General features: G+C 35.9%; 1 protein-coding gene and 1 long non-coding RNA gene across 3 annotated transcripts in view; one reads left to right on the top strand and one right to left on the bottom strand.

Annotated features, from left to right (window-relative positions):
* The window catches only part of LOC136026463 (uncharacterized), a 100,064-nt gene that overhangs the window by 34,234 nt on the left and 52,166 nt on the right, over positions 1-13,664 (top strand). Inside the window, exons 4-5 of one of the 2 annotated variants that reach the window (XR_010617293.1) lie at positions 2,316-2,394; positions 11,496-11,771. This is a non-coding gene — a long non-coding RNA (uncharacterized LOC136026463). Of the gene's footprint in view, positions 1-2,315; positions 2,395-11,495; positions 11,772-13,664 lie in introns of those variants that run through there. The other variant, XR_010617292.1, reaches the window with a different exon arrangement.
* The window catches only part of LOC136026462 (SHC-transforming protein 3-like), a 149,291-nt gene that overhangs the window by 89,545 nt on the left and 46,082 nt on the right, over positions 1-13,664 (bottom strand). The window lies entirely within an intron of this gene.

Below are 13,664 nucleotides of genomic sequence, written 5' to 3'. Positions count from 1 at the left end.
CAACAAGTGGCTTACGGAAAATTTGCCCACGTTTTGCCTGGTTGCATTTGGGTGGTCATTCTACAAGAACCTGTACAATTTCAAAACATTTTACATCGTATGGTATTTTAATTTGTATTCTAATGGCACTTTTTGGGTGCATATTGTGGCCCCATGCCACAATGGGGCTCCGTAGGCTTTGTTTCCCTCCTAGAGGTACGGATGTATGAAAGAGATGATGTTGAATCCCCAAGAACTGCCCCACAGCAGTTGTTCCCCCACAGTTGAAACAAGCAACTGCCTCAGAGCACCAGAACGGCTCTTCATTAGCATTTTTAATGGATTATAAAAAGGAGCTGATGGAAACACTGATCGCTAGGCAAGTCATCGCATCACATTTAATCTAACTTGCACAATTACACCAGATGTAGTACTTTTTCATTCCCGTAATTACATACTACTACTACTACTACTACTAATAACTCACTGCAGCACCAAGCCGCCTGAGGCCAACACAGCTACGCACGCTCCTCCTCCAACCTAATCTATTTAAAGCCTCCCTCTTTACACCCTCCCAGGAAGTTCCCATTTCCTTTAAATCCTTATTTATGACATCCTCCCAACCCAGACAAGGACGACCTGCTTTCCGTGTAGCCCCAGACGGTTGGCCAAAAAGGACAATCTTCGGTAATCTGTCATCCTTCATCCGTAGAACGTGGCCTAGCCATCTCAACCTTTCTTTCATTATAGCCCCAGAAAGCGGGATTGAACCACACTTTTCGTACAACCTACTGTTTGAAATACGGTCAGTCAGCCGGGTACCCAGAACAATCCGTAGGCAATTTCTCTGGAAAACATCTAGTAAATTTTCATCTGCTTTTCGGAGTGTCCATGCTTCAGAGCCATATTTGACCACTGTCATCACTGTAGCTTCCAATATTCTAATCTTGGTTTGTAGGCTTATCTTTCTATTCTTCCAAACTTTTTTTAACTGTGAAAAAACACCCTGAGCTTTAGCTATTCTACTTTTAACATCTTCACTGCTCCCACCATCTTTACTAATAATACTACCAAGGTAACTGAAGCTCCCAACCTGATCAATCTTTTCGTTACCTAAGGTCACCTGTTCATCTTCACTTATTCCTAACCTTAGTGACTTAGTCTTCTTAACATTAATTTTCAAGCCTATTTTAGCACCCTGAACTCGTAAAACCTCTAAAAATTCATTCATTTTGCTCACACTTTCATCTAATATGCTTAAATCATCAGCATAATCTAAGTCCAGGAGCGTTCTTCCTCCCCATTTGATTCCATGGTTTCCAATTGCCTTTCCTGTGCTCCTTAAGACGAAGTCCATCAAAATGATCCATATAAAGGGGGATAGAACACAACCCTGCTTAACTCCTGATTTAATACAAAACCAGTTGCTAACCTCATTTCCTACCTTAACCGCAGCAGTATTATTCTCGTACATAGCGCAAATCACTTTAATGTATTTTTCTGGTATACCATATAACGATAAGACCTTTGTTAACGCTGTTCTATCAACAGAATCGAAAGCTTGCTCATAATCGATAAAACTAAGGACCAAAGGTGTTTGACAACGAAGGGACTTCTCAATTATTAACCTAAGAGTGAAAACATGGTCGACACATCCTCTACCTTTTCTAAAACCGCATTGTTCTTCCCTTAAAACTTTGTCTACCGCATGTCTCAGTCTAAAAAGTATCATATTACTCAGTAATTTGCTACCTACAGAGACCAGACTAATGCCTCGATAATTCCGACATTCACTCTTGTCACCTTTCTTATACAGTGGTTTAATTAAGGTTTTCCTAAAATCATTGGGTACTTCCCCTTTTTCAAAAATCATGTTCATAATCTTCAGTAGCTTATTCCTAACCTCAGAGCCACCATATTTAAGGAACTCATTAATCATACTATCAGCACCTGGGGCCTTATTATTTTTTAATCCTTCTAGTACTGTCGCTAATTCTTCATTTTACATCGTATGGTATTTTAATTTATATTCTAAATATCTTGTGATTGTTGCGATTTCATCTACAGATTGTCATGGGAAAATACTTTTCAGCAACGAAAGCCAATGATCTTTCGCGAAAATGTAACATCAAATCTTTCGACCGCAAATTATATACAAAGTAAAAAGTTTTTAGACTGTTTGAGCACATTAGCATTTTTTCGCCCTTTTAAACTAGTTTGAGGAAGGCTGGTTTACAGGGAGGGGACCCTTCCAGGATGTTTTCTTTTCCTTCAGAAGAAACCCTCCGTATTTTAAGGTATTTCCATAGTTTCTTCTAATCTGTTTCTTTTTTCAGGGGTTGGTGATTGACACAGTGAGACCTTCAGACTAATTTTGGGGCAATCTTATTCCGGACGTTCCTTCCCTATGCGCAGGTATGTATAATAAGTAGGTCTCGCATACTTTCAAGCAGGCTAGTTACCCTAATAATGTAAGGTTTTGTTTAATCTTGAATATTTTGAAATTCACAACAAAATTAGAAACCCTAATTTTTTCCCTAAAGTAATTTTTTGGCTCAATTTGAAGCTTTTGAAAATAACTCCTTAAGTATCTCTTCTTGCCATCAAATAAGAAAAATTAAAAGGCTCTATCTCTCGAAACATCTCTTTGGAATTCTTATTTTGGTTATTTCTTTTTTTATTTTTCGCTTTACAATTTAATAAATAGAATAACACCCTCTGTTTGAAAAGGTTTGGCCGACCTCTTCATTTATTCCTGAATCACCTCAAGAAATGTTTTCAGAGAATGTAGTATTGAGTAAAGTAAAAAAAAAAAGAAAAAAAGAAAAAGAGTTCAGCATGTTCACAGTTCCACAATTTCACTAAACAGTCATAAGTTCACAGCCCAATGTCAGGGCAATTACTTACGCATAAATGAAATATATTACTTAATTCAAAAATACTTTGTCCCTTAGCTAAAAAGGTGCCAAATATAAAAATTATGGTTTCTACCAGGAAAAAATGCTTTCTTTTTAGCGGCACCAAAAAAAGAAATCATAGAACATACAATTTGGAATATTTGTTTCTGAATAACTGTCAAACTTTTCTTTCCAAAACTTTTGAACATAATCGTGTGAGCTCGCAGAGAGTCACACAAGAAGCCTGGGGCAAGTTTGCCAAGAAGCCAAGACAATTAGTCTGTAATCAGCTATGCTAGCTTATGTTAGCTACCGTCAACGACATAGGACCCTAAGAGCGCAGCTCTCGGCTCTTGGTAAAATCTGAACCTTCCTTCCTTCCCACGTTACCTGAGAGTTTCAACTGCATCCCAAGCCATCCCCGAGAACCTGTAGATATGTTGTTTTGATAAGCCAGGAACGCCAAGTACCTTTTGATTTACCTCGCTATTTCACCGTGATTTTTTTTTTTTTAACTGACTGTAAGGAGCGACATTAAAACTTAAAACGAACAGAAACTACTCCGTATATGAAAGGGGCTGTCCCCTCCTCAACGCCCCACTCTTTACGCTAAAGTCTCACTCTTTCATATAGCTGTACTTTTTAAAACAATAAAAACTTTAACTGTTCATTTTAAGTTTTAATGTTGCTCCGTACTTTCAGTTGCAAAAAACTGGTTTTTTATTTAATTGCTGATCGTTTTTATAAATAATATCGGAAAATCCAGCTCTCCCTCCATAGAAAATTCCCTTCACTCACGAGAAATTTCTCCATGGAAAGATTCTCCCACGTAACGAAATTTTCGATATTTGCGGAACTAATTTTGTAAGGCAAAGAAACAAAACGGCCATAGGGGGTCGAAACCATTTTTATGAAAAATTAGAATCACAAGTACACAATCTTTAAATGACTGAAATGAATGAAAGAAATTATCTTTAAAAGATATACGTAATAATTTGTGTTCGTTTTAAGTTTTAATGTTATTCCTTACTTTCAGTTGGAAAAAACTGTTTTTTTATATTATTTAATAACAACCACGAAACGAACACATACAATATTTTTGGTTTATTATCACATGAAAATTATAGTTATGAAGCTAATTAAAGTAAAATTGAATGATAGGATAGCAGGAAAATAACACAAGCAAATTATTGCTCATTTCGGCCGTTATTTTACAAAATTCGAACTTTAGCGTAAAGAGCGAGGTATTGACGAGGGATCAAACTTCCTCATATACGTAATATGAAAGGGTTTGCCTCCTCTTCAATACCCTGCTGTTTACGCTAAAGTTCAAATTGTGTTCCAATGGTTTAAGAATAACCCGTGAATCACTAAGGCCGTTTAGTTAGAATAAATAGCTCTTTTGAAATTACTAAAAGTACTTTAGCGTAAACAACGAGGTATTGACAAGGGGACGAACCCCCTCATATACGTAATAATTTCTGTTCGTTTTAAGTTTGAATGATACTCCTTACTTTCAGTTGAAAACTCTTTTTTAAAATTTAATTTCTCATCGTTTTAAATAATGCTGGGATATCCAGCGCCTCCTTCATAGAAATTATCTTCCCCCATGAAAAATTCTTCCAAGAAAAGATCCTCCCATGTAACTCAACCCCCTGCCCCTTCCACCAGAAACACCCCCCCCCCCGAAAATTTCTGTATACTTACCAATAACAAATACTATATGTAAACAATGGGCAAAGTTCACAACTTGCAGCCCTTCCCCCTGTGACTGTGGGGGGTTAAGTCATCCTCAAAGACACAGTTATTAGATGTTTCGACTGTGCTGAACAAAATAGCTATCTCAAAATTTTGATTTGGTGACTTTGGGAAAAATGGAGTGTGGGAGGGGGCCTAGTTGCCCTCCAATGGTTTTGTCACTTAAGAAGGGCACTAGAACTTTTCATTTCCGTTCAAATGAGCCCTCTCGAAAAATTCTAGGACCACTGGGTCGATACAATCACCCCTGGGGAAAAAACAACAAATAAACACGCATCCGTGATCTTTCTTCTGGCAAAAAAATACAAAATTCCAAATTTTTGCAGATAGGAGCTTGAAACCTCTACTGTAAGGTTCTCTGATACACTGAATCTGAGTGTGTGATTTTTATTAAGATTTCATGACTTTTAGAGGGTGTTTCCCGCTTTTTTCGAAAACAAGGCAAATTTTCTCCGGCTCATAACTTTTAATGGGTCGAACTAAACTTGATGAAACTTATATATTTAAGATCAACATAAATTCTTTTGATGTACCTATTGATATCAAAATTCTGTTTTTAAGAGTTTCGGCTAACATTGAGCCGGGTCGCTGCTTACTTACAGTTCCTTACCACGAACTGTTTGATAAATTATATCCTACGACAAACAAGAAAAAAAAAATCAATAATACAATTTAGTAGCAGAGAAAATGAGGGTAATATCAGCCTGTGGAATGAACAGAAGCCGAAAGTTTGTTAGATTTAGTATTTCTTCTGTTCTGTTTAAGTTTACTTCAAAAGATTTTTATTTAGCGCTGAAGACGGCTTGGCGGAGGTCCTTGCCGAAAAATATGTTTTTATCCTTTTCGCTTCGTTTTTGTCCACTGTCTGATAATACTCTCGTTTTCTCGGCTAGTTAATTATATTATTTCTTTTTTTTATCACTGAAGACAGCTTTGTCCTTTTTGCCGAAATATCTGTTTTTGTCCTTTTTGCTTCTTTTCTGTCAACTGGCTGATAATACCCTCGTTTTCGAATTAAAATCAAATAAATTTTTTTTCAACAATAAAAAGAAAATGTGAATTAAAATCAAGTAATTGTGGGCATCAAGCCACGGCTAATTGCAGAAAAAGCCAAGACAGATAGTCCGAGTAACTGAGAGGCAAATCTGGCATAAGCCCTTATTAGGATTGTATAAAAATGATGTCACTTCTTTTGTTGACAGATAAGTCTATCTATCATCCGTCCATGCGTCATTCATAGACTAGAACTAAGGTAGATAGTAATAGAACTAAGGGATGCAGGAATCGGATTGATTTTGGGTTAATGCGTGACGGACAATGGACTTATATGGTAAATCTGGGACTAAATTTGCCTGGACTCACAGGCGAACAAGTCAAAACCAAGCCTATAGGCCAAGCCTATATTATTATTATTATTATTTTTGTTAGCACTGAAGACGGCTGGGTGGAGGTCCTTGTCGAAATATCTGTTTTTGTCCTTGTCGCTTCTTTTCTGTTCACTGGCTGATATTACCCTAGTTTTTTCGGCTAGTTAATTGTATCATTTTTTTCTTGTTTTTTTCTAGCACTTAACACGGCTGGGTGGAGGTCCTTGTCGAAATATCTGTTTTTGTCCTTGTCGCTTCTTTTCTGTTCACTGGCTGATATTACCCTGGTTTTTTCGGCTAGTTAATTGTATCATTTTTTTCTTTTGTTTTTTCTAGCACTTAAGACGGCTGGGTGGAGGTCCTTGTCGAAATATCTGTTTTTGTCCTTGTCGCTTCTTTTCTGTTCACTGGCTGATATTACCCTAGTTTTTTCGGCTAGTTAATTATATCATTTTTTTCTTGTTTTTTCTAGCACTTAAGACGGCTTGCCGGAGGTCCTTGCCGAAATATCTGTTTTCGTCCTTTTCGCTTCTTTTCTGTCCGCTGGCTGATATTATCCTCGTTTTCTAGGCTATTTAATCATATTATCTATTTTTTTGTCATACGATGGAAATTGTCACTGTGGTCTTAGAATGTATTCTATGGCGCATATCAACTTATAGATGGATGTCTTTTAGACTAAAACTATGCGTGAAAAATGGGCAATTTAAAACAAGGCTATTGTCCCTGGTGCTGTGGGGGTGAATTATTATCGCTTTTGACATTTCTGATGAAGGTTACCACTACCCATGTATAGCCTAAATATGTTTTTATTGTTTTTCGAGAGGGGTGTATCCACCGTATCCACCGCGGAGTGCTATGGTCTTTTCCAAAACTCTTAAATGATTCTTTTTCGTGTTTACAAATCACTATTCACTTGAATAATAATAATAAACATATAACCAGTATAGCAGCAATCGAAAAAAAAAAATACTTATCACGAGAAACTTCGTCTGAAAAATCCGTGCTTAGTTTTCGTTTAGTGTGGACTGTGGTTCGCTCCTTACAAGGCTGCACTCATTGCTACAACTATGACGGGAAACTAACAGGAATACTAAAAATTCAATTAGTCACACTAAGAACACTTCAAATGTCTTAAATAACATTATTGCTCAATACCTTTCGAGCTACACCAACAGTGGGCTTGCAAATGTGTTTCAACCTGGATAGCCGCAGCTAATTTTCGTAATTAAGTTCACCTTGCTCAGAAACACCGATACTATATACAGATGCGTAGGATTTCTATATAAGTGCGAAAGGATTTTCAACAAGTATTTTTCAAGAGCACCTATAAGTTTTGTTTTTCTTTTAGAGCGAAAGGTTCTAAGGAAAGCTTTAAGGCTTTACTAATATTCTTATAGGATTTCATGAAAAAATTCCAGGATGAAAGTCCTTTATATAAAGTTCTTAGGAATATATGCGTCTGGACTATGCATAAACATTCGAGTCTTGTATCAATCCTGCTACTCGCTAGCAACGCTGCCACTTAGAGACTGAGAATTCACTAACGTTTATATTTACGATAATACTGTCGCCTGCGTTAAATCATGCGCACTTCCCTCTTTCACTAAATTCTGTCGAACCAAAATCTGTTGGAATGAAAGTATTCATTCTTAAATATAGTTTTATATAGTAATAGTGACGTTAAGTCCCGAAAATTTAGGGGTAGGAGAGGTGAAATGCATTTTCGAAATTTATAGAGGGGGGGGGGCAATTTTTTTTTAGTAAAGATTAAAAAACATTTGTCACGAAAACACTACCTGAAAAAATATTTTTCAAAATCTATATGGAGGGGCCCAGAAATCTAGGGGGTAAATGTCCCAAGTTTCTTCCTAATTGATGCAACTGTGCACTAGGATAGTTGGGAGCAATTATGCAGAGAGTATCCAACTCACACTTACTTTCAAGAGATTAAATTGCTTTTAAAGGCACCATTAACGAAGTTCAAACGCTTAGAAACGTCATGGGATTTTTTTTAACCAATCCTCTTTTTTAAAGAAATAAAGATTTTAAACTGAAAGGAATTATTTTCAGGAATCATTACAGTGCAAATTGCGTTAAGGTCTTTAGAAGGCAGAAGGAAGTTAGCTTAGCTTAGCCCTACTCCTCTTTATGACAGTTTATGCTCGTTTTGAGTTTGGCTTGTTTATTTATTGCCATTTCTGTTCGCTTTGGATGTCAATTATTTATTGATAGTGATTTATGGTAGTTTCAAAAATTAGTTGACTTTATTTCTGCTCATCTTTAGCTTAATATAGCTCTTTACTTTTCTTTGAATAGCTTCTTTTGGGGAAAAAGTGTTTTAAAATTAATTTCTATTCCTTTTTCATTGACATCCTTGAGTTGTTTTGTTTTTTATTTCGCAGAGACACCTATTTGACAATCTGGATTCACATATTGTATTGATCTGGTTTTACATTCATCAAGAACTTCCCTGAAAGTTTCAAATTGATACCATATTTCTTTCTTGAGATATTGCATATGTGTTCATTCGACAACCTGGGAGCATTTGAACTATTTTGAATTAGTTCTATAGTAGTTCTATAGACGGTTGGCCCTTTGCGGCCAACCGTCTAGGGCTAAACAGAAAGCAGTTGTAGCAACAACATCGCTATTAGTAGTAGTGGTAGTATTAGTAGTAGTAGTAGTAGTAGTGGTTTTATTAGCAGCAGTAGTAATAGTAGTAAGTGTTAGTAGCAGAATTCGTAAGTAGTCACAGTTACACTTACAAATAGTCAAAGTTCCATATAGTCGCCGTCGTCGTTCTAAATAGTAACAGTACCAATCAAAAGAAGTCACCCTTTCAAGTATTCACAGTCAATGTGTCAAGTATTTGCAATCACAGTTGCAAATAGTTTGAATCAGAGTCATAAGTAGCTGCAGACGCAAGTAGTTGTTGCAGTCGCAGCCGCATGCAATCAAAATCGCAGTTCCAAGCAGTCTCAGTCGCAGTTACAAGTAGTTGGAGTCGCAGGCTCAAGTACTCGGAGTCGCAGCAGCAAGTAGTCACAATCACAAGAAATCATTCTTATTGCTCCTATAGTCTCCCAGACATTCACGAAAAGTTTCACCTCATACCCCTAGTCTTCAACATCTATCTCAACATCCCCTGAAGAATAGTGTAGCAGCAATAGTAACATGTACATAGTGTCTTTTGGTTAATTCAGCATCCCCCCAAACACACTTTCAAAGTTTAAACTTGATACCATAAGCCATATTCATGATATGCCTTTATTATTTATGAGTTTTTATTCACTTCAACATCCCTCTAGACGATCCCTGAAAGGTTCAACTTAGTAACCTTTGCCTTAGTAATTGTAGTGTTAATGGTATCAGCAATAGTAGTATACACATAGTGCTTTTTCATTAGTTCAACATCCCCCTCAACATGCCCTGAAGGTTTTAACTTAATACTTCAACCTGTCCCTGAGACATCAATTTTACGCCATTTTGACTGTCTGCATACCTATAGCGTGTTTTGATTGAATTTAACATCCCGATCGAAATTTCCTGAGAATGTCACCATAATACCCTTAGCCTTAGTAGTAGTAGTAGTAGTAGCATTAGCAATAATAGTAGTAGCAGCAGAAGTAGTACTAGTAGCATGCATATAGCACTTTTTGGTTGGTTCAACTTATACTAAAAGTTTCAACTTGATGCTATAATCTGTCCTTAGGATATAGCTGAAATACCGTTTTGATAACCCGCATCAACATAGCGTCTTTCGATTTAGTTCAACAAAGTATGGTTTAATAACGACTCTTAAGAGCTAAGACTCGTCTATGGGGACAGATTTCTTCATTCTTCCTACATGGTTCTACCTTTTTTACACTACGGTCTGCATACCTATAGCGTGTTTTGATTGAATTTAACATCCCGATCGAAATTTCCTGAGAATTTCACCATAATACCCTTAGCCTTAGTAGTAGTAGTAGTAGTAGCATTAGCAATAATAGTAGTAGCAGTAGTAGTAGTAGTAGTAGTAGTAGCATTAGCAATAAACACAATTCATACATCTGGTTCAACGAAAGGCTTTATGGCATGTAAATATTCTCTAAAATACACCTAATTAGAGATACAACGTTTTCTTGAGATGATATTGTCCACTTCAGAAATGGATGTTCTGCCTCATCTCAATTTTGGGCGTTTTTCTGAAACAAGATCAAAATGCTGTTTAAACACGTGCTTTAATAATTTCTAACATAACCCAGTAACGTCAGAGAAATACAATATAAAACAGATAAAAAGAAAACAACCTTACTGAAACAAACTAGAGTAATTTTGTTTCTAAATGTATCTAATACATTTTATTTCCTCTTTCGTACAAAAGAGGGCATTTGGAAGTTTCGCAATCTTCAATGTTTGTCAAATATCCAACAACATGCCATAAATGGCAGAGCATTATATTCCTCTGCCATTTTTATCTAGAATTTTAAATTAGCCATTTTTAAGCTAAGTGTTTCAGTTCGTCAAGTTTATTTGGAAGGCAGTCTACTGCCTAGTTTGTGCTAAACTAAAATGCGGTAAGTATGTGTTTTGTGCTTTGTGTTATATCATATCTCTGAGTAAAAGAATCGAATGATCCAATTTTCACCACTTTTGTATCCATGCGTTCAGAATTTGCTTAAGGCCCATTCACAACGAGAAATTACGAATGCCCAGATTTAGTCAGCCCTAACTTGAGCCAATCAGATTTTTCATGAAATTTTCTGACTGGTTGAAACATTTTATAAGAAATTGTGATTAGATCGAATTAACACTAGCTAAATCTCGCTATTAGTATAATCTGGAGCGGCAGAATGGAGGTCTCTACAGAAATATTTGCATTTTTCTTCAGAAACTCAAATATGCAAAAATGTTTCCACGTTTTGCTTCATCAAAACTTAACACGGACAGCTCAACCAATCAACCCAAAATATGAATAAAACTTATATCAGTCATCAAAGTCAACCCAACTCTTCATCCAACTCAAGTAAAAACAGGCAACTCAGCACAATCAACTCAACATAGACTCAGGACAACTCAGTGAACTTAGCACACAACGGCCCCATTCCAGTCGACTTGACATAGGAGATTCAGTTCAGGTATTTATAAATCGTCACAGCACAAGCAAATCAACCTATAACACGTTATCTACAATAAATTTGACACATTGAAACCTTGATGTCTTCGAGCCAGTGCAAACAAATTTTTCCAGTTAACTGGAAGATAGATAACTCAACGCACTCAAAACTCAACATAACTCATACATTAGCCATTTTCGGAAAACAAGAATAGGAAGAACAGACGAACAGCGCCCAATTCTCTCATTCAGGGTAATCCATTTAACGTTTTTGGAATCAAGATTAGTCAGAAATTAGTAATCGGCAGTTTTTGTGGCATAGCATTTTGTCCCTTATAGTCCAATAGCCCTTATATATGTTCCCACTTGACTTAGAGCAACTGATAATTTTAGTGACGGTGGAAGAATTTTGTGCATCATGGAGATGAATAAAGAGATGGGGAAGTAGTATTGGTTCACATGTTATGGGGAAGCTGGTCATTTTGAAGACAAGTGTTTGAAAGAATTTACGGCAGCAATTATGATGGCCAGGAAGATAGAGGTAGGAATGGTAGAGGTGAAGGTGAGGAAGAAGACGATGAAACAGATGGAACTAGTTGACTCAATGCAAGATTACTGGTTACTAAATACATGAATAGTGTTAGTACTAAAATTACTGCAAGTATTCCAGCTGCCATGAAAAATATTTTTACCTTTGAAACATAATAAATCTATGTCAATGAAAAATGAATGTTAAATAATTAGAAAAGTAAAGAACGATATTAAAACTTCAATAAACATAAATCAACTCGCTTTTGAAGTAAAAACTAAACTTAATAGGAAGTACAATGAATAAAATTTTAGACGAAGCAAACAGAAACCGTCAATAATAAGAATAGTGGTATCACCTCCTGCAAATTCCCGGTCTGACAATCTTTAGGTTGCTTCAGTTGCAGCATATTGATGTTTTTGACATCTGCATTTAATCATTTATTATATTAAAATGATATATATTGCTACAAATTTTTTACAACCATATGCCGCCAACTTAATTAGAAAATGAAAAAAAAAATAATACATAAGTACTATATAACTACTATGTAAAATGGTATCCATTTATATTTACTTCGTTTCCCTAACGAGTTTCTTATTCTTTCATTAGTTCGCTCTTTTTGCAATCTTATTTGGAAATATTATGGTTATATTTCTTCATCTTCGTGAAGGCAAGTCATTTGGGAAGGAGTCAAGCTCCGAGGGCTAAAATCAAATATGAATTGAAAAGAGAAAACTCTTCTCAAAACTAATAAACATTGAAATGGCACCCCTGCTTTTATTCATAAGTTATATTTTTCCCAAACATTTAAGTTTCTTGCTCCTCTCAAAACTATAATTGATGTTAAATGAGTTAATAATTGGGGCCATTTTTTTATTCACCTATTCGTACTAAAGGTAGAACAATTTCAACTATACATGATCATTCTTCTCTAAATATCTAAATTGCACAAACATAACTTCTGTGCCTAAAAAGAGTTGAGTTACTGAACTGACTTATAAATATTAGCTATGATTGGTCTCTATTCTAGTCTCAAGAAATAAAAATAGATGGCAGAACTATCGAGCCATATCTAAAGCCTTGTTTTCACCATGATTTTTTCAGGTTAAGTTAACCGAGTAAAATGGCTCTCATTTACTGAGTTGTAGCTTTTCTGTAAAAAAGTCATTTCGAGTGTATTTAATTGACCTTTTGAGTCTTAAAAAGTATGATTGGAGACAGGAGATGCCAGAGAGTCAAAAAGTACAGGCGACTTCGCCTTAAAAAAAACATAATGAAGACACAGCCTAGTGTCTTTACTGTTCAGTCGCATAGGATTTTGACAATAGTCTTTGAGGACTTTGCTACTGTTTTAGAATTGCGATTTTTTCAAGATGCCGTAAGAGATGGTTAAGATAACCTTGAAGGTTTTTTAATGCTTTTCATACTAATTAAATAAAACAACTTTTAGAATTTCTTGAAGATTTTTGAGTTGAAGATTGTAAAAAAAATCTTAAAGGATTTTACCAAAATCCTTTAAGAGATTTTCACTCTAATGCAAAACTTGTATCATTTCTTTAAAAAATTTTAAGTTGAAAATAATGATAACATTCTTAAAGGATTTTGTTAAGCTCTATGCGTTTGAACTTAGTGTAAATGTGCCATGATTTACAATTTAATTGTAAGGTTTGAAACCAGGGGCGTAGCTATTGGGAGCGGGAAGGGATTAAACCTGTACCCAGGCACACCATCAGCTGAGGAACCACTTAGATAAACGTATTTTGTTGTGTTTAAGTCATGAGGCATTTGAATCCAAAATAGCCAAAATCATGCTAGAGAATCTAGTCGTAACTTCCAGGACCTGTTGAGTACAACAATGATGGACCTTGATTTTGGAACGTCAGGAAGGGAGTGAAGCTGAACCGACAGACAATTTTTGTACCGAGGTTATCAAAATAGAATACCTCTAATGCCTTGGAAATGGATTGGGAGACCGTGTTGAAACTTCCAGAATCTTCAGCAGCAAGGGGAAGGATCGGTCAAGTAAACTT

The sequence above is a fragment of the Artemia franciscana genome, chromosome 4 (assembly GCF_032884065.1).
Source record: "Artemia franciscana chromosome 4, ASM3288406v1, whole genome shotgun sequence".
In the NCBI taxonomy this organism is placed as follows: Eukaryota; Metazoa; Arthropoda; class Branchiopoda; order Anostraca; family Artemiidae; genus Artemia; species Artemia franciscana.
The sequence above is the reverse complement of the archived record's forward strand: the minus strand, read 5'-3'. Positions and strand labels throughout refer to the sequence as shown.